Source organism: Cyprinus carpio, chromosome A4, assembly GCF_018340385.1.
Source record: "Cyprinus carpio isolate SPL01 chromosome A4, ASM1834038v1, whole genome shotgun sequence".
Taxonomy (NCBI): domain Eukaryota; kingdom Metazoa; phylum Chordata; class Actinopteri; order Cypriniformes; family Cyprinidae; genus Cyprinus; species Cyprinus carpio.
This window is the reverse complement of record NC_056575.1, coordinates 4,597,023-4,623,355: the sequence shown is the minus strand read 5'-3', so window position 1 is coordinate 4,623,355 and position 26,333 is coordinate 4,597,023. Positions and strand designations below refer to the sequence as shown.

General features: G+C 35.5%; 1 protein-coding gene across 1 annotated transcript in view; it reads right to left on the bottom strand.

Moving 5' to 3' along the window:
• LOC109074599 (transmembrane protein 168-A) overlaps positions 1-26,333 on the bottom strand; it is a 56,811-nt gene that overhangs the window by 29,502 nt on the left and 976 nt on the right. Inside the window, exon 2 of the mRNA XM_042747409.1 lies at positions 3,474-3,730. The gene's annotated coding sequence lies outside the window, so the exon portion shown is untranslated. The remainder of the gene's footprint in view (positions 1-3,473; positions 3,731-26,333) is intronic.

The window sequence follows — 26,333 nt, the reverse complement described above, 5'->3', positions numbered from 1 at the left end:
AATGACTAAGACTTATAATTTAATGCAAAAGATGAATTGGCCATTTTCATAATGCTTTTTTGTCATTTAGGAGCTAGATTTTTGTTTGGCGAACTGTCCTTTTAATAAAGTGGTAATAAAGTACAGTATTAATACACCCAAGGTGTTTCATGATTGACAGGATTAAATGAGCATGCAGTTTTCTTTGATAACTCTTGATGCTTCTAGAAGATTATTAGTATTTTGGAAGTGCAATGTGAAGTCAACTTGGTACTTTTGGACATGGCATTTCACTCTGGGTGGCAATGTCACAATAAATCAGCTGACTTGCACTGAAAGGTTCAAGGCAGTCAATCAAATGTATATTTATAAATTTATACATATATATGAGAGACAAAAAGAGAAAGAAAGAAAGAGAGAGAGATTGGGCTCAGCAGCAATCTGGCAGTCTTCCAAGGGCACCGATACATCCAGTGAACAAACAAAATACTGGTCAGCTAAATATAACATTTCCCTTCATATGCAGGCCTGAGGAAAGAGAGAGAGAGAGAGGGAGACAGATGTGTTTGCAGTGGCAACATGACAACGTGAGACGCATGCTGCAGAAACTCACCTGAGGTGAAGCTCAACCATGCTAGCACAGGTCTGGCTTGTCCTTTTCACTCCTCTCACAGTGACAGTTTGTCTCTGAAGACTTTGTGCACCCTCAGACTCTTCTTTCTTAGTGTTTGATTAAATTTTCCCCCTCTCTCTCTGGAAATACAAAGCTTTGAAACAAGACTTTGCAAGCTGTGGAAGATTAATAATTCACGTTGTAGCCAAAGCTACAGGGACTTGTAAAATTAAGCATTGTTTTTCAAGACTGAGTTGGGTCGTCGTGCATGGATGGAGAATTTGTTGTAGAAATATTAACTTAGGAGGAACGGCGGAATAGAATCGGCTGCATTGTTCATTGCAAATCAAATCTAAGGGAGAAAAAAGTACATATTTATCATCACTATTCAGCAAGAACCCTTAACTCGCCTGCCGAGGATTTGAAGCAACTTTACTTAATCCATCTTTTGTCTCTGTGAGAAATTTTAAACAAGCGCCAAAGCATGGAGAGACTTTGGAGAGAGAAGCCGTGTCTCGCTGAGGGCTGTGTTCTTGCTCTGTGAAGAATATGGCTGCGGAGAAGGTCATAAGTAGACAGGGAGCGCTGCCTGACTGGAGTGTGTGTTAGGGGGTGTCTAGGAATAATACAAAAAAATAACCTCGCACCTAAATCATCAACTTGAAATTCAAATTCATTGTGACTGGGTTGGAGGATCTCTAGGGCTTTGGATCACAAGCTAATGGCAGTTCTCTGGTTTTCAAAGGACTCATGGAGTCATCCAAGGCTACCGATGCAGACGCTGTCATCTTTGGTCTGGTTTTGAAATTTGATGTGTATTTTGTTGGAGTAAATGGCTTTTGTCCACTGAAAATATCTTTTTGCAGTTTACCATTCTTGAAGACCTCCAATGGCCTCTAAAGTAATTGGACACTTAAGCTATACCTAAAGTTTATCAATCAATGTCATGCATTTTTATGAATATCATTACATTAAGTGCACAAAAACACTCACTCACACACACACACACACACACACACACACACACACACACATATATATATATATATATATATATATATATATATATATATATATATATAAATATATATATATATATAAACATACAAAAATATAATTTATCAGAATGACAACATCTCACATACGGTTATCGGTTCGAATCCCAGGGAATGCATGAACTGATACAGTGTATACTCTGAATGCATTGTAAGTTGCTTTGGATTAAAATGTCTGCCAAATGCATAAATGTAATGCAAATGTATTCACATATGTAAAGAAATTTTTCCTAAGGACAAAAATGAATCATGAAAAAGGTTTCACACAACCTTCGGCATGTAAAACAGACATTGGTTGCACTGTGCCTATTTTCTTTGTACTTATAACAGCTAGTTTTAAATATTGGATATAAAATAACAGGATAGTCCATTTCCTTAGTGAATGACTCTTTTAAGCCAGGTTCTTGTAGTGAATCAAAAATTTATAGCACAATCAGTGTAATCCGATTCCTGAACATGAATCATTCTTGTTAGCGAATCAATCAGTTTACAACTTACTGTGATTTAAATCAGTGTAGTTACTGGCTGATCATTCATGTAACTGTGTTTACATTATACATTTGTTAATAGTATTTTGTAAGTACTATTTATATTAAAAAATGAATGAAATATGTTACCATATATTTCTCTGTATATAACAGCTAACAATAAAATAGCAGCAATTTATTTTGTGGCAGACATTAAGAAACAGAGCACACAGTGAGAAGGAAGTGACAGCAGAGCTGTGAACGATGTACAATAGTTCATTCTGGGCATGGCCGTCCACTCGCCTCATAAAAACCCAATGTCACATTGCCTTTTGACCCTTCAGTGTTAGTACTTTATCCATGCAGAGAACAGAAATGTCTCATGCATTGTTATCATGCAGAAAGAGAAGGAACTAGCAAGTACAGATACTGAGCTTGAGGTAGCAAGTGACATAACTATGTGATCCGGGTCTGCGCACCCATTTTGGCTGCTACCTGGCTCGCGCAGGCAGTGCTAGCAGGGGCAAACACAGACGCTCCAGGGGAAGCAGCTGTCATATGGCAGGGGGCGGCTCTCCAACAGCTTTTGGAGTTAATATGAGAGTGTGTGCTGACAAGCACTACTGTGATTGTAGTACAACAAATATACACATGAGCTCCCACAGAGACACGTCAAGTGTGTGTCAGTAAGATTTGTGTGTGCATGTATGACATATTCAGGATCACAGTTATGGCTGGTTACAATACCAGCATGATATATCAGGATGTGAGTTATTTTTTTTCCCAATCTTCTGTCCTAGTGAGTCATCCCTCTTCTTTAAAATCCACTTTAAGCTGATAGTCTAGTAGGAGCATAGTAGTAGGTTTCTAGTTAGTTTTCGATAGATATTTGGGTAGTTCTATATATAAATGTTAGATGATTGGTTGGATGGATGGATGGATGGATGGATGGAGGGACAGACATACAGATGGATAAATGTTAGACAGATATATGGATGGATGGATGGATGGATGGAGGGACAGACATACAGATGGATAAATGTTAGACAGATATATGGATGGATGGATGGATGGATGGATAGATAGATAGATAGATAGAAGCTGCAGCTCTACCCATCATGCTACACATTATTAGAATAATGTAGACTTCAAAATAAAATAAAAATATGTAAAAAAAAAACAAAACAAAATAATTTTCAAAGAATGTGCATAATAAGGATTCTCTTTAATCAGATTGCATTTCAGATCGCATTTTTAGCAGTGCAATCCTATGAAAGACCCTGGGCAACAGATGCTGCTTTAGAATATCAAGTATAATTACGAGTAGTGCAGAACCTCATTAGTTTGAAATATTAGTACCTCGGTAGAGCTGGCCTCCAGTCTTCCCGTCATGGGGGAGTTGCGCTGGCTTTGGCAGCCAGTCATTTGTTGATTTTGAAGCAGATCAGTGAAACAGGTGTGCCATGCTGTGTCAACCTCACTCGCTGTCGTCGCTGCCTGCGGGGTGGATCAGCAACGCTATGAACTCCGCTCTGAGCGATGCATCTTACGATGCGCTGTGGCTGGCTGGCAAACGGTCCACTCCAGCTGATAAACACCTTTAATCACCCGGCCTCCTGTGGTGGAGCGTGCAGGGGTTGGCACACATATCAACAAGAAAATGGATAAAACATTACAAATATGCATGTGAAATTTGCAATATCTGCACATTAGGGATACTGCTCAACATATCCTAATATCTCGTACTTCTGTGAATGTTTAGGAATGACTGATTTAATAGATCAGACTAAGCACCCTGTAAATTAGATGATGCCTGTGGAGATTTGATGACTTTTTTTGCATTTGTTTGCAAATGTTGGGTCTCAGTTAGGCCTCCAAAATAGCTTGTTTTATTTCATAAGCACTCAAACTATCCTTTAGGTGTAAACCTTTTACTGTGCACTATTAAAAAGTTATTTTTGTTTTTAAGTTATAAATAAATTATATATATATATATATATATATGTTTATTAAGTTATAAATAAAGATTAGTGGAGTAGGCTTTGCAAGAAAATATTATTTCAAATTTTTTAACACATTTATTTCAATGTTACTTGCTATTTCTTAATAATTAACTGTAAAATTTACTAACAATTTCTGAGTAAAAAAAGTTTCTACACAAATTTTATTCTCCAGTGTGGGTCAAACATGATTTTATACTGAACAAATGTATATTTTATAGATTTTTGCCACCTCTAAAAAGTTATTAAACATAGTGAAATTAAACCTTTTGCAAGATATGTTTTAAAATGATTTAGGTTACACTTTATTTCGATAGTCAACTTCCTACTAACTATAAGTAACTTTGTAATTAACTCATAAATTTGCAACTACATGTCAACTATTGTAACTATTGTCAACTATTAGTAGACTGTTATGGTTAGAATAAGTAGAATAAGTTAACATGAGTTACTTATAGTCAGCAGAATGTGGCTTGTGGGACTATCAAAATAAAATGACTGGTAGTCAGGGTTGCCAGGTCTGTGAGCAAAACCACCCCAATTGCAAATCACAACTATCCCAATTATGTTTTTTCCTATGGTTTTCCTCTTCATCTAAAACACATTCCAGGGAGATGGCTTCAACTCCGGGTTAAAAAAACAACCCACGTCAACAGCGTAAAAGTAGCCCAATTCCAAGGTAAAACCACAGACTTGGCAACACTGCTGGTAGCTGACATGTACAGTAGTTGCAAAGTCGAGCCAAATCTCTAAAGTTGACTATCAAAGTGTTGCCATGATTTGGTAATGAAATTTGGAATTTTTCTTCCATTTGTTCTGTAACAGAACCATTTTTGGAACCGCTAACTGAAATTGTTTAATTCTTTACAGTCCCATCCTTATTGGCTAGTCACCACGGTATATTTAGCCACTCTTAATATGTCATTGAATATTATGTTTCATTTTGAAATATGTCACATTACAGAAGTGAAACAGGATGTGCATGCTGATTCATGATTTTAACGCCACATCCTCAGATTATAGATCAGTTTCACACCATATGGAGGATGTGAGTGGAAAATGATCACATTGCAGGGGCGCTAATTACTGAGATGAATAAGATCTTCAAAGGTATTTGAGGATACAGTGATGGTGTAACGCAGTGTGTTATTTCAGCCGCCCTGCGTGATGCATCTGCACACCCACTCCATGCCTACTGCCTCTCATTCATACACCATCAGCTCTCGTTCCATTACCTGCTTTCCATGACAGATGGATGCAGATCAACATAAACATCTCCAGTTGTCAGGTGATAGGTGTAACAATCAACTCCAGGATGCCATTTATCCAAACCTGACTTCCTTTGGCTCGGACATCACATCTTTTCAAATCAAACAAACTGACACTACAAGACAATAACATGCTCAGATATGGCAAATGTGATAAATTATGTATGACCGTTTTGACAGGTATTCTGTCTTGGAAAATGTACATATCTTTTCTAAAAAGGAGATGACGCCTGATGTACACTTCTGAGGTGCAAAATGGACATTCTGACATATACAACAGCTAAAATCATTTAAAGGAAAGGTTCACCCAAACACTACATTTGCTTAAAATGTACTCACCCTCAGGCCATCCAAGATGTGGATGAGTTTTTTTTCTTCATCAGAACAGATTTGGAGAAATGTAGCATTACTGTACATCATTTGTTCACCAATGGATGCTCTGCAGTGAATGGGTGCCGTCAGAATGAGAGTCCAAACAGCTGATAAAAACATCACCATAATCCACATGACACCAGTCCATTAATTAACATCTAGCAAAAAGCTTTGTAAGCGTGTTTGTAAGAAACAAATCCATCATTAAGATGTTTTAACTTCAAGCCGTCACTTCTGACCAAAATGCGAGCCCATAATCCACAATAATGCTTCCTCCGGTGAAAAGTCCATCCCCTTCTGCCCTCTCACATTAAAACCCACCAACAAATGTGTTTTAGAACCGTTTTGGACTGTTTTTGCTTCTAAATGGTGTTTGATCTGCATATTTCTCTCCTGATTCAGACGAGATGACTTTTACACTGGATAAAACAATATTATGGATAGAGGACTCACATTTTAGCCTGAAGCAGTGGTTTGAAGTTAAAGACGCCTTAATTATGGATTTGTTTCTTATAAACGCAGCTTTTCAGATCACAAGGCATTAACTGATGGACTGGAGTTGTGTGTATTATTGTGATGTTTTTATCAGCTGTTTGGACTCTCATTCTGATGGCACCCATTCACTGCAGAGGATCCATTGTGGTGAGCAAGTAATGTAATGCTAAATTTCTGCAAATCTGTTCTGGTGAAGAAACACACTCATCAACATCTTGGATGCCCTGAGGGTGAGTTAATTTGTCAGCATATTTTCATATCTGGTTTAACTATTCCTTTAATGACTTTTTTTACTTGTTTGAAGAACTAAAATGCCAGTTAGTTTTCAGACAAAGAATAAAAAATGACAAATAAATAAACAAATCAAAATAAATACAATTCAAATTATGATTTGCCTTTGTTACTCATCAAATGAACAGTGGTGGGAGTATTCTTTCTATAGTAGCAGCTGGACATTTTAAAAGGCCTTTTGATGCTTTGAAAGATATGAAGAGCTTTTGTCTCATGCCTTCAAACACCCCAAAACAAATAACTTGGAAAATGTTTCAAAGAAATAGAAAAAAAAGTACATTTTCTTTAAATGCCAGTTGACTTTGTTTCTCAGACTTTTTGCAATAATAATATCAAGCCAAAAAATATGAAGTTTGTCAGGAGGTAAACAACATCCAAGTATGTAACATTTCCAATTATCCTTGTTTTAGCATGCTCACCAATCACAAACCACCAACAGTGACTATAATTATACTCTTATGTAAGAAGCTGCAATGTTGTTCTCCGTTGCATGCAGAACAAATAGGTCAGAGGCAGAGATGATGCTTTGGGCTTGTATATGTGTAATGGTCTTTGGATATGTTGGCTTTTTGACTGTTATGGTGTGTTGATGATGCCCCTAGTATATGTGCCCGTCCTCTTTTTTGGAAAGCAGTGTGGTGTTCATAAAGATTCATGTCATGTGTGCTTATAAATCGACAAAGACTCGTCAACAAAGCTTCCTCTGATCAGTGCTGAGAGACTCTCTTTATCAAAACCCTGGCAAAACAAAGCGGCTGGCTTACACTGCATAAGCTCCCAGTGCTATTTACAGTGTGTGCGCTGTGCCAAAAACAGAACAGTGTACAGCATGTACAATTACATGAAACACAAAGCAGTGTGGCTTTAAACTTTGCATGGAGACTCTTGTTTTAGACCAGCACTTGAAAGTGCAACCGCCGCATCCTAATATCGATTTTAAATGACACTATGTCCTTTAATCTTAGAAATAAAGTTCCTTGTGGGTAAATTGTGCTTTCTTTTACACCAGTGTGGTTGTGAATATGTCATAAGTCAAAGAAATGGTATACTATATCCTAAGTGGTAGGCAGTTAATTAATTTAATCATCTTAAATAAATTATTACATAAAATTAGTAATAATAAAATAAAAAAATAAATACAATAAAACACTTAAATCTAAATTCTTAATCTAAAAAAGTTATTTGAGATGTGGATTCTGTGAATTTAGGCAATGCAGCATTATAATGCACAGTATGGTCATTAATTTTTAATTTTGCAAAATATTACATATAACAATGTTATTACATTATTAGTTTAAAAATGTACTTTAAGTGAGATTTGGATGATGACAAAGGCAATCTAAATGTAAAAAAAAGAAGAAATAAGCATGCAAAAGTAAATATCCAGTATCGACTGTAGTCATTACAGGGTTATTATAATGAACTAAAACTAAAAACATAAAAAAAAGTTATTTGACATAAAATAAATGTTAACTGAAGTAAAATAAAACATTTTAATTATAAAAAAAATAATAAATAGTGGATACTAAAATAGCCCTGAATAAATAAAAATCCTGAATATGGATGATAACCATATTGTGCAACCCTTGACTGTCTGGGTTAAAGGATAATGCAAAGATGGCCTTTTCCTGGAAGAAAACTTTTTGGACTGAGTCTCACAAAACTGGGTTTAATGGGGTCTGAAATTAGCATTTTAGTTCAGTCTCTCACAGCACCTCTTTAAAATTTAAATTCCAGAGCATAATTACTTTTTTTGCAATCGTTTCTTTATATTGAGCAAGGTTTAAACATATGTGCTTAACAGAAGGACACTTTCATCTTAGCATTAGCTAACATTCACAGAAAAACAATATTCTAAATTTGCATGTTTCCGTAGACCAACCTGGATTTCAGACTAGATGATTAATGCATGTTTTTCTTCTTTCTTATGTTTATTTCTCTTTTCTTTTCTTTTTCACCCTCCAGCTTTTGCTGCACAAGTGATAATGTATTAAGAGACAAAGGGAAGGGCGGGTGCTAATGGTGCTCTAATTAGTTCATACGCCAAATGCTTAATATCAGTGTGCAGTGATTTGGGTCGGACAGCTCAGAATCCTTCATCAGCGGAGTCATCTTGTAAAAACAACTGTGTGTGCATTTTTAAGCAGAAGGGACTGCAGCTCCTTGAACACTGTCAGTTTTAGTCAGCGTGCAGCATGTTGCTACAAATGCGTGCTGTGTAATGAATGTGTTGTTGTTTCAGCTTCAAAATTATTAAAGAAATCATTTGCAATGTTATAAATGTCTTTACTGTCACATTTGATCAATTCATTGCATCCTTGCTTTCTGTTCATAATCGCACACATGGAAAACATGCTAGCATTGCATGTTAGTTTTTACAGTTGAGCTGCTACATTTTAAAAAAATAAAGGTCCCAAAAGTGGGTTTTCACAGCAATGCAATAGAAGAACTGAGCAACATGATACCAACCAACCAAACACAACCTACTTTTCATAATCCAAATCAAATCCAGCCCACTGAATATCCAGTTTTATACAATAATATGTCACATTAAAGAAGTCAAAAGTGTTGCAGAATGGCATTTTATGTCCATTAAGGGATTTCAACTGAAAAAATGAAGGAAAAAGGGTCATGCACCCACATCACCAGACTCACATCTCCAATACGACACACATCCACAGGAGTAATAGAGTGTTTCTCTGTTGTGATATAATAGCAGTTGTACAACACTAAGTGAATGTTAGGGATGAACCTGAAAAGGATTAGTTTCAGCTCATCCAGCGAACTGTACATTAACCGATAGACCAGAGATCCCTGAGGCTCAGAAAGCTGCTGTGATGACGGCTCAGCCCTGTCTTCATGGCCTAATTCACAAAAAAAAAAACGTTTTGATTAAGTGTGCCGTGGAAATACTTCCTCTGAAGCGAACATTCACATCCAGCTTGTTTTCACTGAGCTTATATTTGAGTTTTTAAATAAATAAAGGTTCTCTTGAGAATTTGAAGAAGAAAGCAGTGACCTATCTATTTAAGCATCTATTCATCAGCTAGAGGTTTTGGGGTTAGTAGACAGTGAAAAAAAAAATGGTGTAACCATTTTGTCTCCATTAATTCTCTTTGTTTTTTTTTTCCACCAAACACCCTGCAGGACCTGCGGACATGGGATGCTTATCTGAGACCGAGAAGTTGTCAGCAGCAGGATTTTGCTTTCAGCTTTATCTTGAGTAAAGGTCCTGGCACAAACATGCTGCTGGAGCTTCGGTCCCAAAAGATAAGAGAGACAGAGTTGCATGTTGGGACAGGGCGGCACTGACACCTGCTTGGACCATACACAGGTTTTTGAATTGAATTTGCTATGCAATAATATATTTAGTTTATGTGCTAAAATCACATTATACAGTATATATATATATATATATATATATATATATATATATATATATATATATATATATATATATATATATATATATATTAGGGCTATCAATAGATTAACATTTTTAATCTAACACAAAATTTGGCTGAAATTACCTCCAAAAGATAATTTAAAGCCATTATTGTGTTAAATGAAATAATCAAATAGAAGTTACAAAAAGTAGCTCTATTAAGAAAAATTTTATTGGATTCAACATATATGAATCACATTTATTACACACACTTTAGGCTACAATGGCCGTGATTATTTATTTATTTATTTTCAGAAGCTGCATCTTAATTGGTGTTTAGATATATTTATAGACAGTTTATTGATGCTCAGACGTGGCATGAATGCATTTCTATTGCAATTACAATTGCATAAATAATGCCATGAAATAAATGAGTTTTAAGTGGGGATAGTTCACCCAACATGTAAATTCTGTCATTGTTAACTTCATCCACATGTTGTTTTTCTTCTGTGGAACATAAAAAAGATAATTTCAGAAAAGAAAAGAAAAATTATTGGTGACCATAAAATCTAGGATGACCTGTGTAGGTCTGGGTGGGGTGGGTGGATCAAATGTGTTAATCTGAATAATAAAATTATATACATACATACATACATACATATAAACAAATGTAGAGTACAGCATCTGTGTTTACAGCTTTTAAACTCCCTTAGGAATAATAAATGTTAAAAGCACAGAAGCACTAACATCTGTTAATGCTGTTCATGTCAGATAAGGCTTTTTCACCTGAGATGGCCCTGCAGCATCTCCTGAACACTCATATAATTTTTAATGTGTTACTGCGTTGGAGATGTATGAGTGCAATCCATAACACAATGCAAGTATGTTGCATTTTCAGTTTTACCTACACTGGGCATTATTATAAAATGGCTGCTTGTACAGTCAGTTTTTTAATCCATTAGCTAAGCATTTGCATCTACATAAGCATATTTACATGAGTTTATTGTATGAGCTTTTTGCGAGTATCCGATATATCGGCTGAGAAAGTAAACGGTATATGAAAAAGTATTGTACCTTTTGCTTTTCTATTATTATTAATAGAACAGTAACCTCTATAATACAGCATTCAGCAATAAATGCATTTTCTAAGTCTTTGAATATCTAATAAACATTTAATTTCACAAACCTTGCAGTCAAATCCAGTTGTGAGATTCTCTGAAGTGTGCATTTGTGTTATTATTCAGTAAATCTAAAACTCTTCAAATTGGTATTGTTAATTGAAATAAATGTAAAAAAAAATGTTGCTTTGGCAACTAACTGAAATAAAGTAAGTACTAAAACAGTAGAAGAAAAGTTTTAATTGTCAAATGAATTTAAACAGCAGGAATGTTTTCAGAGCTGGAAAAAAATTGGTCCATTGGAGAAAAATAAAAATGCGAACAATGAAATAAAACCAACAACAAAAGCACAAATCCTTTCTTTCAAGAGAAAGCATGTTTTCACGTCCCTTCCATCATCTGCTCCCGTTTGCTAATGCATTCAAAATAAGTTGCTTCTTTTCATTTCCCTCAAGCTCTCTCATTCTCTCCCTGACAGCTGAATATGATGTAGCGGAGGCATAACCTAACCTGACATTTCTCTCTACCTATCCCATAAACACACCATCCAAGCTAATGATCAGCAGACGTCTCACTTACCGAAAATCATCATCTGCCTCTTTAGGCTGACTTTCTAAAATGTCAGGGAGGCTTTTGATTGCTGGAGAAATACCAAGATTGGATGAGGAGACAAGTATCAACTCATAACTCATAACTTTTTAGCTTCTGTTTCATTGCACCAGTGTTGGGGAAGCTATTTTGAAACATATGTACATATACGTAGATTGAAGGCCTAGTGGTCATTTTTTAAGTTGTGCTTTCCTGTTTCCTTTTCTTGTGTTGTTTTCTTGCATTTTAGCTCCTCCCTCTTAAGATGGAATGCGAGAAACTCAGCAAGATATATTTGTAAAATTAAATATCCTGCTAACTCAAGTGTCCGTACAAAGCAACATCTCTGTACAGCTGTGTTACCTCACGGTTCTACGGGATCTGCTGCTATGTTGTTGGAGCTTGATTAATCAAGACATTATCATTAAATCTTAATAAGTCAAGATGTGTTGTTGAAATATATGCAAAGTATTTTTTTTTCAACCACAAAGGTAAAATGTGACTTAAATCTATTGTGAAAGATGTGAAGGTGGAGGAGAATTTGTGCATGTGTCAGGTTAAAAAAAAAAAAAAAAAACTTTAGTGTTTTCCGGTCTAGAAGCTTTCCTCTTTCCTTGATTCTCACCTCCTCTCAGTGTGTTCAAAGAACTGACATGTCCTTCATGACTTCGACCAATTTCCGGGTCACTGGCTGGAGGACGGAGAAGTGAGGAAACAAGGTAGCACCAATTAGAGTATTGAGTAGCATTTACTGAGCACTCATGTTTGCCCCATCATCTCCCTACTTAATAAAAAGTGACTTAAGGCCTTATTATTAAAGACTTAAAGGGGTCTTATGATGCTTTTTTTTAAAGATCATTATGTTGTTTATTTGGAGAAACAGAATATGATGACATGCTTTAATGTTCAAAAAACACATTCTTTTTCAAATACTGTACATTATTGTAGGTCCTCTATGCCCCGCCTCTCTCAAACGCGTCGTTTTCTACAAAGTCCCTCCTTCTGACAAGAGCAGTCTGCTCTAATTTGCCAACTGACCCGGTGCATTGTGATTGGCCGAACACCACAAGCACTCGTTGGAAATGTAACGCCCCATTCCACATTCGCACGCTTCATCTTTCAAAATAAATGTAAAGACAGTTAAATGATGTCCTTAGTTTTATCATCAGTTCAAAGCCGAAAGGGGAACAGAATTGGGTGACAGACATAGTGATGAAGCTTGTATGTGTTTGCAGTACACAAGCCACGGATGGTTAGGACAGCTGACTCCACTGTGTGACCCCCTCTCTCCTTCTTTCTATCTCTCTCTTTCTCTTTCACACACACGGCACGCAAAACTCCGCATTTGAACATTCAATGGCAAATACTTAAACTAATAACAAAACATACATACAGTAGCTGATTCAGAAGCACCAGATTGTCGTAGCAAAGTCAGAATAACCTCCTCTCCTAGGTTCATGAAACGGTCGTCCATAAAATGCGTTTCTGTTCTGTTGTAAGTAATCTTAAAGATTCCTAAATGCAGCTACTTTCAGAAGGCCAAATAAAGTGCCTAGAAACACAGCATCTCCCTGACATGGCTGCTTCAACACTAACTGCATTTACTGAAACCATGCCTTCTTTCTTTGCGTGAACATTTGGGTGGCATTACGCAAATATTTCCACATAGTGACGTAGATATGTGGGGGCGTGTTTGAACGAGCCATTTCAGGGGTGTGTGGCAGAGTCTTAACTTTGATAAAGAATATCTCTTTGGATTTGAGACTTTAGTCTTTGCAACTTTACAGATCTTCTTCATGCACCAAGAGCTCCAAAGAGAAAGGAAAAATACTTATTTGTTTCACAAACATTTTTAGTGATTGTAATATGCTAATATGCCAACTGTCTTTATCACTAAACCATCACCGAATTTACAAATGAATCATTCTCCTAGCCAGCTAGTAACTGTTTTTTATTTCTGAATGAATCAGTGGTTTTGAACAAATCATTAAATGGATGATTCACAGACAATCAAATTTTATTCTTGGATGAATCACTGCTTTTGAATGAATAATTTGAATGAACAATTCAGTGATTCACTCATAAAGGTAATCACATGTTTAGTTGCTCAATGAATCACCGTTTCTGAGTATATCGGTTGAGTGAATGATTCAGTAACTTTCTCATAGAAACAGCCCTTTGTTTCATTCCTGAATGAATCAGTGTTTATAAATTAGTCCATTGAGGGAATGATTCAGTAACTAAAGACAGTCACTTTTTTCATTCTTGAATGAATCAGTGTTTTTGGACAGATCAGTTGAGTGAATGATTCACTCGGTATAGATAATATTTGTTAAGTTCCTGTATTAATTAATATTTTTGGGATTATGAATGATTAAATGACTCTCCCTTAAATACTGTCACTTGTTTTGTTACTAAATTAATCAGTCTTTTGAACAAAACATTAAAGAAATTATTCAAATGGCTTAATCATGAAGAGGGCCACTAATGAATCAGTGTTTTTGAATGAATCGATTAATGATTAAATGTAATTGCAGAAAGGGTCACTGAAAAATCCTTACCATCTTAAATGCCCAAACACAAACAAGCAGAGCGATAGAAACAGTGAAATCAATTGTAAATATGAATGTAGCTCAAATATATATCATCTAGCTCAGATAGACAGAAAATTAGATAGATAGATACAACTTATAAAATAATGATATATAGCAGAATTTACCTAAATATTTAAACAATACAAAAACAAAACAAACAACAACAACAAAAAAAAGGTAAAATAGCTTCAGTAAATCAATGAATCAGCCTAAATGAACCCAATCCCCCCTAAATGAATGAAACTTCTGTTTGGGAGATATTCTAGGGAACTGTGTTTGGTTATTTCATCAGCTCACTCAGATGTTAGGCTGGAAGGCAAATACGTGACAAATACAGTGATACACTGCTATGTGTTGGCAAAAATAGCTTGATAGCTTGCTACGCTATTGAAAACAGCTAAGCTTTTGTTATGCAATTGAAAATGTAGTTAAGTTAGCAATATTGCAATATAGCAATCACTCCCCGCGCCAAAAAAAAACAAAAAAAAAAAACTGCTTATCAATCAATGTCTTGCTTTTAAAAACATAATATTTTCGCTAGTAATGATTTCTCAGTGTCAACACTCTATGACAGACTGTCATTTCAGGTGAATGGAAACATACCTCCACATCTGTCTACAAACAGATCACACCTGATCCTTCTCCAAGTGTTTATTTCATTGAATCAAACTGAATAGCGCTGTCTTTGCTACGGTGCTTCATGGACGTTATTGCACAAAGTCCCATTTGTGATCTAACTGGAGCACAAAGTGCACTTGACCCCGATGATCCGACGGGGCTCGTTTGGTTTAAGTGATAGCTCTGTTAGAACGAGGTGGAAACAGTGGGCAAGTCTCACAGTGGAATCTCGCGGAGCTGTTATTTCTAGGCCCTTCGGTCCAACAGGCCTTTCTGACCATGACAAGCCATGGCAGCATGACAACACTAAAGGCCATGCGTACTGTATGTGCAGTACTTGCTTTTTTATTTGCACACTGTGCAAGATTTGCTGCTGGAAGAAGTGTTGAAGGGAGAAAGGAAGGGTTATTTTTCTCATCTCTCTGCCACTTTGCATTGTGTCAACTCTGATCATGCAAACTGCTCCCGCTGCATGAGATGCTGGTTACTTAAGTACAGAACCTTTAGTGAACTATCCTAATCTTTTCAGGTTTATCTGATGCTAACGGTGTCTGCAGTCAGGAAATATTTAAGCAGGTGGGTGTAGCACTGCATGTAGATACAATCCCTGCGAGATTCCACTTGCACTTGTGTAAATTACACAGACGTAAATGCATAAATAAAATGGCAGCAGTGGCTCTTATAACCTCATTGATGGGTCTGACCCACTTTAACCCAAAAAGGTTTTCAAAGGCTATGTTTGTAAAACGAGTCCGAGCAGTTCTGAAGCTTTTGACATGTTAATAAATCGTAATTTGTGGACCTCAAAAAGGCTTAAATCACAGCAACAAGGTTTCAGGCAGTGGATACAGTATATTTTAGAGTTTTAAAGCTGCATTTGCAATCCATTTTACTTCCATAATGTGACAGAAAAGAAAAAAAAAATTGCCATCAGAAATTAAATGGTTTTTAAAAAGTGGCAGGGTTTCAAAAAATTAAGTTGATGTCAACCAAAACAGAAAATAGTTTTGGAGGCGGAACAAGATAATATATTTTCTGTGGAAAACCGCAACTCATTGAATTGTTCAAAATAAGACCAATACTGTGTATTAACAAAGTTAAAAGGGAAATTTATACGTATATTACGTATATTAGATGGAAAACTTAAACTTAAAAATACTAAGAAATGTTATCTTGGCAATTAACTGTAGTGAAAAAAAAATATATAAAGTAATATTATGAAGATAAAAGTAAAGCTAAAAAGAGTTTTCAAAAATATTTAATGTTAAAATATTTATGAATAAAAGATCATTCTAAATAGTAATAAGTACTATAATAGTATATAAATAATTATAAATAAAGAAAATTTTGGGATATTCCTACTTGATTCACAGACTTCCATATAAAGTCACTTTCATCAGGGGACGATGCACTGTTAAATAAATTGCACTGCTAGCATTGCGTGTATCAATGCACATTTGAAAATGTTTTTGTTTATACCTCAGGGACTGTATGTTCCACTGAATGGATGGTACATAATGAATCTGTTTTAATATATTGTAGTAAACATATTGTAATGAAAAATGTTTGCTTGTTATTTAAGTGGTAACTGTTGTATTAAGCTAAATGGCACTTAAGGCTATGCTCTATTGAGAAGGGAACGCAGTCCAAAATAGGTTTCCTTCATGTATCTATGCTACAAATTCTGATGCTATTCAATTCTAGCATTTGTTGTGCAGGTGCATGAGGATCATTTTCCATGTTTTACACATGGCTATCTCTGCATGGCTATCTCTGCAGCTAAGCAAATCTGAAATGTTCTCATTTGTACATTTGATTTGAGTGTTTTGTTTTTTCTTTCTTTCTGAAAAGTCTGTAATTAATTGTGTACATGCATCTTGTGTTGTGGATTTCCACAACAGTGTCTGAGTTGGAAGTGTTGCACTTTTCTAAGTGAAAAGTTGCGATTCCAACAGTCTGAGCTGGTAATTGCAAGGTTGTAGGTTCAAACCCTGCATTGAACCATTGTGCCCTTGAGCAGTACGTCCTTAACACATCAGGGACAGTAGATGTTTTCCTCTGTTAAACAAAGAGGGGGTAATGATACGTTTATTTAGTCCCTGATGCTGTCAGCTTATAGTAACAAGAGAGTCTCTTATACAACTCTATAATGCTGCATTATTCACAGAGTGTGGAGTTAGTTGCCTTGGAAACTATTGACACACATACAGTACGACTAATGCATCATCAGCATGGCTGACAAACACGATCAGACCAGCACGAGCTCCAAAACACAATCTAATTACGCTGAGGTTTATAAGGTGGCATGGTGATAATTGGTTAATCTGTGTCATCTGACGAATGGCATCATCGCTGATCTAGATTCTCAAGCTGCGAGAGCGACTCTTCTTGAGATTAATAAAAATAAATAAATATGGAGTTTTGCAAGGAACGGCCATTTACATAATTCATATTTAAGATGAAGTGTGTGATTATGGGTTTTGAACACATGATGATATCATAAGCGGATATAATTCATAAAAATATCAATAAATATGTACTTCCATATAAAATGGAAACACTAACATTGTATCAAACAGTATCAAATTAATTAGTGCACTTTTTTTGACTCCAGTGGTTTTTCAAACTGTCATTTAAACTCCACCCCCGATCAACCATTGGACACTCAAACATGAAGTCCCACCCAAACTCACTCCATTGGTTGAGCCATAAATTGATATGTTGGACCACATGTTTGCCATGGAATACTAGTGTACTACATGATGCCTATTGTTTTTAGTGTCACTATTTATAAAGTGAGTTGCATTCAAGGTGGTATTACTCTTTTATAAATGTTTTGATGAGGCAGATTAATTAAACAGTGGGTCAATGAGATTTATACTGCACATTTTATAATTTGAGTATCCAATGCATACAGAAAAATTGAAAACTGTGCAGACAATCATGTGCTGTATGTACACAAAATAATTTTGTTTTGTTACAACACATTTTAGAAACAAATTATAATTACAATTTTAAAAAATGATTAAAAATACAATTGTAAATAATACCTTATAAAGCATTATAAATATAGATAGATAGATAGATAGATAGATAGATAGATAGATAGATAGATAGATAGATAGATAGATAGATAGATAGATAGATAATATCAACTGCATTTTGCAGAATGTGTAAGTACAGTATTGTATGGCACATTAAAAACATATTGGAGAGCATACTGATGAAATTAATCACATAACACAATATTCAATCACATTTTAACTCTAAAGATAAAACATTATGTCTCATTATTGAATTTTCCCAGTCATTATTTACTGTAGGCGGATATACACCAGAAAATGCAATAAAATCTTGCCTAGTGCATCAAGGAAGAGAAATAAAGGTACACAAAATATATACATCATACTATTGGCTGTGCAGTATACACAAATGCTATATAAAGAACTTGAAAAATCAGCCATTTTTAAAGCTAGAATTCATTCCTGGAAAAAAAGCATCTGAATATATCCTCCTCTGAGTGGCTTCTAAATATTTCATAAAGCGAAGGGAAAATGTTTGTGGTTGTCTGTTTGATCCTTCTGGTATTTTAACACATTGCCAGTAAAACCAAGCAGAGCCAGCATGCGGTAGTTAGAGAGGAGCTGCTGGTTTGACCACAATCAAACCTTCAAACCTTTTTTTTTTTTAATTTTTTTTTTTTTCATATTCCTCTTCAATTCAGACTTCCACTTCATTCCCATATGCCAAGCACTGGTCCATGAGTTTCTCAGATTTGTATCTGCTTGTTAAGAATGATAAAGCAAACCCCTTATTTTCCAGCAGGGTCCAAAGGTACAAGGATATCCTCACTTTCAGTGCTGTGCATGCTGATGGAGACTGAGTCCTGCTTCAAGATTCATTTGATGTAGTAAGAAAGACATGACTCTTTCATTCAGATTAAACTTTTGTCTTTTTAATAATTGCGAGACATAACATCAGAATTGCAAAATGTAAACTCGTAATTCTGAGAAAAAAGGCAGCATTGTGAGATATAATCTCAGAATTCTGACTCTTTCTTGCAAATCCAAGTTTACACAATTCTGAGTTTACATCTTGCAGTTTTTTTTTTCTCACCACAGAATTAAAAGTAAAAAAGGTAGTTGTGACTTTTTATCTCACAATTCTGACTTTTTTTCTCATAATTGCGAGTTTACATCTTACAATTCAGGCTTCTGTTCTCAGAATTGCGAGTTAGTCTCACAGTTGCAAGTTTTAAAATCGAAACTGTGAGGTAACATTTTGCAATTCTGAGAACTCGCAGTTCTGAATTTTATATGTCGTACTGTAGGTCCGTTTTTTTTTTTTTTTTGGCCGACACAAAATAAAAAAAATTATCTTAACTTAAATCTTAAATATAAACTTATCTCAAAATTCTGAATTTATATCTTGCAATTCTGACATTTTTTCTAACCCTGCCTATTTTTTTTCTCAATATTATTATTATTATTATTATTATTTAAATTCTGTGCCGGAAATGGGCTTCCATATTTTTTGACCAAGTGCACACTAAAAGACAAAGTCGCCACCTTATGCATTTTAATACACATAAACCAACATTTTAGCATACAGTATTTCAGTGCAATAATCTTCTGAGTCAGTTAAAATGCTAAAGAGCCTAAATTAATTAATTAAATTATAAAACAGAAGCATTTTCACTGGTGATCTGTACTGCATGCCCCATTTATGCTGACGCGTTCTGTAGTCTCATCATTTGACTCTGTGTCACTGTAACTGAAAGAGATGACATGCAAATGACATCCTGTCCTCGTATATCAAACACAGCTTGTTGTACGACTACATGAGGCTGGAAATGAGATGACAAAGATTTCTGACCATTGAATATTTAACCCATTCGCAGTAGGAATCATCACTTGTGCTCTAAAAGCATTGGTGCTCGACTGGGCCATTGCAACCCAAAAATGGGTCTATTCTGGTTGTGGAAAGTATAGAAAAAACATGACATATGGACATATTTTAGATAGAATGACAAACAGACTTAATACTTTTAAAATAGAAAGGTGAAAACTCTTCTCATATTTTCTTGTTAATGTTAAGTTGTGCAGTATTTTGACACAGATTCAACAAATTAGCTGCACGGCGACATCAACACATTGTGTGATATACTGTATTTTCATCCTCAAAAACCCTCAAAAAAACCACATAAGGTAAAAGAAAATACAGCCCAAACTACATTAAATATGAGTTCACTTAAAACAATGATAAATATGGATGTGTGTATCAAGCACAGTGTGTTTTGGGAGGTGAATTATTGGCTGCCAAGAGCATGAAACCATTGAAATTCAATTTTGCACAATTTTGGTACTCCCCACTTGATGTACAATGTAAAATCTGGGTCTTGAAGCAAAAACAGTTGTGAAACATTGATCTAACATTAGTAAATGGCTGTAATGCACATATAATATAGAATCATTTGCACATTGAAGAACATTGTCACATTTATCATAACAATTTGTCTGTCTTGGAAGTTAACTGACTCATTTTTTATTAAATAGCATGTAGTGCCATTAGCTCTCTCAGAAACCTGAGCGAAGCATCTACAGCAGTGTGTTGATTCAGTAGTCACCCTAAAGGGGCTTTGAGGGGACATGTCAGTAGTTGGAATACAAAAGCAAACATTTAGATTTTAATCAAGGTTTCCACGCAGCTATAGGAAAGATCTTTGATCTCCAGCAGATAATCGCTGTTTATGCTGCACCGACGTGAAGGAAATGATGGAGAATGAATGAATAATGTCCTCTGTCAACGTGATGTCAGGAAAATAAGCAGCCGGCGTGCACGTCATCCATTACTGATTGTGGCACTGGTGATCTGATGTCTGAATTCCTCTGGGATGGTGTAATTTAACTCAGGGAAGAGGGATGAATAGGGAGTATATTTAAGCTACATTTCAATCCTTCATTCCGATAAGATACAAAAAACAAACAAACAAACAAAAACAAAAAACTACAAGTGAAAATTCCGTCATTATTTATTCTTGTGTCATTCCATACTCATACAGAGTTATTTTTTGTTAAACATGCAAGTGATTTTTTTATTAACTGTTTTTTTTTACCTGTATGCAGCTATCTGTCTTTGTTTTTGTTAACTACAAGTAAAACTAATAGAAATCATTAATTAAAATAAAGCTGAAATAAAGTTAGAAATAAACATTAGTTGAAAAACATATAAAAAACTTAAATGAAAATGTTGCCTTAACTACTAACTGAAATAAAATAAGTTGCTAAAATTGCTAAAACTGAAATATAAATTAAAGAAAAATAGATATAGTAAAAATTAAACAACAAATTAAATTTTAAAAATGGACAAAAACACTACAAATGTGAAAACTGAAATAATAAATAAAGCTAATTCAAATATTGATAAATAATTTTTATATAGCTAGTATATAAACAATACAAATCATGGACAACTTTTATGATAGTAAGTTATGTTACATTGCACGTGTAATATTGCTTTTATACAACAGTTCAGTAAACAAGATGAAACTGGGTAACTTACATTTTAGACATGAAATTGCGAGATATTTTGTTTAGTTTTGTTGAAGTCAAAGCAAATTTAAATGCAAAACATGAATCTTCGAGCAAGCACAATGGTGTTTAATTTCTCAAATAAATAATTGCTTTTGAATGAATTTTGCATATAAAAAGTCCCTTGTTTTGTTCATGAAGGGGTTTTAAACGAATCAGTTGAATGAAGGATTCAATTACTCACTTATGTGTGACTTGTTTCTTTCATGAGCGAATCCGTGTTTCTGAACAAACTGGTTGAGTAAATGAATTAATGAGTCACTCACAATGACAGTCAGTTATTTTGTTCCCGAATTAATCGTTTGATTAAATAAATCCACGATTCACTCATAAAGAAGCCACTTGTCGCCACTTACTTGTGTAACATTGACTACATTTCACCTGATTTGTTCCACAGAAGACAAAATGATGTGAAGATTGTAAAAATTGACAGTTTTCAATAAGTTCTATGAACTATCTCTTTAAATAAGCTGAAGAAACCCTTTGAAGCTTCTTCTATTCATATCCCACAATTTAATCAGTTATTATTAAAAGCAGGGAGATACTTTTCAAAGCCAACAGCATGACTAGCAGATAAAACTAAGCTTTGCAGACTTTTTGAGACTAGGATCTAATCATGCACACATACTTATGGTCCGGTCTACCTGATCATTTGTATTCAAAGGCCCCGGTGGACTGTTACAGAAATGTGAATGACGATAAATATAGCAATGCAGCGGGTCCCAAGGGAACAGCCATCATCATCTTGATTTTTATTGGCCTTTCATTCAAGCACCTCCATCTTGCACTCCGCATGCATTTTTTCATCCAGATAAAGGGCATTCGAAACCCATCCAGACGTCTTCAGACTAAAGCAGATGGGGCTTTTTTTCTGGACAGCTTGTCAACAAATGTGTAGAAACCCTGCTTGACATGTTAGAAATCTCTGTTAAAACTGAAGCGTGTCATGCAAACAGAGTATCATATTATCAGAAAAGTGGCACAGTTCAGCTTTAACAATATTAATGCTAACATTTGCGTTTTAATACAGCAGAATGTGGATTGATTGAAACCACACTGCCGAACACCTCTGCTGTAGTTAGCATCGAGTCAATTTTGTTTGTAGGGCACAAATTTAACAACGAACACAATGACTTCTCCATTATTGTTCACTTTAGGTATCGATCTGCAAGCGCTACATTCGAGGAGTTCTTTGACCCCTCGAAAGCTACAATAAACCCCTGCTGTTGCAGCTCTGCCTCGACAGCATAGGCATATCCTAAAACACTGATAACTGTTTGCCGGTTCTGTGATATTTCACCAGGGATGCTGAGAGAAACGAGGACCTTGTGGCCCCAATCGTGCTTTACAGCTCAAGCTAACAGTGCTGTAATGAACCTCCCCCTATCGCCCTTCACCCATCTACTCCGCTCCACCTGCCTTGCACACATCCGGTAATGAACTGACGGAACACATGTGCATAAAGCTGTCACAGTACATCAGCATGCTACAGGAGGGGCCTCTGCCCTCTGCATGCATTAAAGAGGCCTGATTGGTCAGCCATGTTATGGACTACTGGACTCTCACAAGTCTATTTGAGGTTTATTGGACACTTAAGGCAGCAACAGATAAAAAAATCCAATCTGCAGAAGCTTAGTCAAAGACGATAATTGGCAGTTATTCTGCTGTGGAAGACTGCAAAATGTCATCTAATGTAACTGTTTAAAATCTAGATGGAAAATACATGTTCTGTGCAGAGAAGAAAGTTGAACATAAAAGCATTTGCAACCCATTTTACTTTTATAATGTTATGCATTTTTGAGCGAAATGTAATATTCAGTGAGAAAAATATGGGTAATTTGCAATTGATTGGATTGTGAACAGCGGGCATCACATAAAAAGTAAGAAGGTTTCGTTAAGCTAGAATGAAATTTATCATACTTTAATAAAAGATTACAAAGAGAGGTTGCCATGTTTTTTCACCTATAAATTAAGAATGTAAATGTGATTCAAATAAAAGTAATCATATTTCATACGGATGGCTAATAAATTGCAATACACAAAATAAAGGTTCTTTATTGGCATAAATGGTTCCATGAACCTTTAAAGGGTTACTCCATTCCAAAATGAAAATGTTGTCATTAATCACTTACCCCCATGTCGTTCAACACCTGTAAAAGCTTCGTTCATCTTCGGAACACAATTTAAGATATTTTGGATGAAAACCGGGAGGCCTGTGACTGTCCCATAGACTGCCGAGTAAGTTACACTGTCAAGGTCCAGGAAAGTATGAAAGACATCGTCAGAAAAGTCCATCTGCAATTAGTGGTTCAACCGTAACGTTATGAAGCATTGAGAATACTTTTTGTTCGCAAAGAAAACAAAAATAACGACTTTATTCAACAATTCATCTCCTCTGTGTCTCTCCGCATCACCATAGTGCCATTTTGGAGAACATCCGCTGAACGCAAGCAGCGTACACTCTTCTGTGTCAGCCGTGCTGCACGGATGTGCTGTTTTCTTTCAAATCAAAGTGTAAATACACATAGAAAACATATCCTTGTGACGCAGTTGACACAGAAGCGTGTAAGCTGCCTGCATTCAGCTCATATTCTCCAAAATGGCACTACGGTGATGTGGAGAGACACAGAGGAGACAAACTGTTGAATAAAGTCATTATTTTTGTTTTCTTCGCACATAAAAAGTATTCTCATCACTTCATAACATTACGGTTGAACCACTGATGGCAGATGGAGTATTCTGATGATGCTTTTCATACTTTTCTGGACCTTGACAGTGTAATACTAGGCAGTCAATAGGACAGTCACAAGCCTCCCAAGTTTTCATCCAAAATATCTTAAATTGTGTTCCGAAGATGAAGCTTTCACGGGTTTGGAATGACATGGGGGTAAGTGATTAATGACAAAATTTTCATTTTGGGGTGAAGTAATCCTTTAACATCCCTGGAACTAATCCATTGCACAAAAGGTTCTTTAAAATTAAAAAAGATCCTTCAGATTATTAAAATATTTTTACACCATGAAAATGGTTCTTTTTAGAACTGTTGACTGAAAGATTCTACTGCATTGCTAGAAAAATCTTCTTTTGGAACATTTACTTCTAAAAGAGTTTAAAAGCAAATTAAGTATTTTCTGTTCCATTGGTGGACCTTTTCTGATCCCATTCCTCTCTCTTTCCCACTTTGCTTCCTGTCCTATCATAACAAAGGCAAAAATGCCAAAAATAGATCTAAAAAAAAGAGGTCTGACATTTACCAAAAATGATTAGTGAATGAACATGTTTGTATGCTTACATAAGTCATATATGGTCTAGTGGTTTTACACATGGTGGTCGCCATGTTGTCATCACATGATCATTGAATATTCATTTTACAGTATCTCCATATTCCCCCATTATTAAACACTTTTGGTTGCAGAATTAATAAATCAAATATGCCTGTGGGTAACATATTTCTACAGTGGCATTGGAAAAAGAATCTTGGTGGTCTTTTGCATAGAATTGTATTTCAGAAGTCATGTTTTCAGACAAGACAAAAACAATAAAGTACTTAGTGCACTTAAAAAAAATAATACAAATGAAGTCAATTTAAAGAAAGTCAGTTTAAAGAATTCACATTCATTGAGCTTATTAGTGAGCGAGGGGTTAGCATCAAACCCATAGAAAATTTTATAATTTAATTGGCACAATCAAAATACATTAAGTAGAGATATTTCTTTAATCTCAAAGACATGAATCATAGAGACAGGAAATGCCCTTACTTATGCCTTACTTGATTTATAATTTCAGCATGAGGTAATAAGATAATGTTGACCTTTACACGGGAAACTACAGCTAAAATCACAAAATAAATGCATCAGGCCTTGCTCAGGAACCCCCATTTCTAATTTAGATGTACTGCGTCCCACATATGTCAAAATTTCTATGGGTGTTTAGATAAAATCCAAGGCTTTAAATTGAGGCTGTTGAAATATTTGGCAGGATCTGTTCTAACCAGTGTCCTATTACTTAGGGGCTAATGGACTCAAATGAAAGGATCCCTGGTCGCCTACAAAACCTAAATGGATTTTGACGAAGGCTGCAGTTAAATAAAGAAATTCCCGGCCATATTAATGACACTCCTCACATCATAACACTAGGTGATTTTGCAGCAAATGCATGCCCACTCGAAGCATTTTTCAGGTCAGCTCGAAATACGCATCGAAACTGTAACATTTAAAAGAGAAAAACTCTGTTGTTGTATTGAATTGCAGAATGCAGAGATAATTCATCACTTTCAGCAGCACTCACAAGGGTAAAGCGGCATCCAACAAACTCCATACAGTCCGAAATTAGCCAGAAATGAAAGAGAGAAGATTAAGAGGTAAAGTGACAAAGCAAAAAGCACATAATGGCTAAAGCGAGCCTCGTTTCATGGAAATGTATCAGAAAGGAGACAAGAGAACTTTTTTACAGTAATTAAACAGGAACACCAACAGGAGAGACTAATCATGACAGTTTCAATGCAAAGCGATCATTAATAGCAAAGATAAGCTTGTTAGCCTGCCTCGGTCAATATTTATGCATGCTTTCCTCTCTAATTGAGCTTTCATTTCGCTTTGGGCTTGCTAAACAAAGTGTGGGACCAGGGCTGTGCTTTTAAGAGTAAATAGCAAGAACAGACTTTGCAAAATGTAAAATTTTATTTTCAAAAATGTAAGCAACAGATTACACAGTTAACTTTCAGCAATTGCAGTCCTAACTTAAACAGTACTCACACTCGGGACTTCAAAATGAAAGACTCACAAACTTACACACTTATCTACCTATAATATACAAAAAGAATACAGAATAAATATTAAAATGGCCACAAGAGAAAAAAGTAAGTTAATCAAAACAATTAGTAGAGAGCAAATGTTGGGAA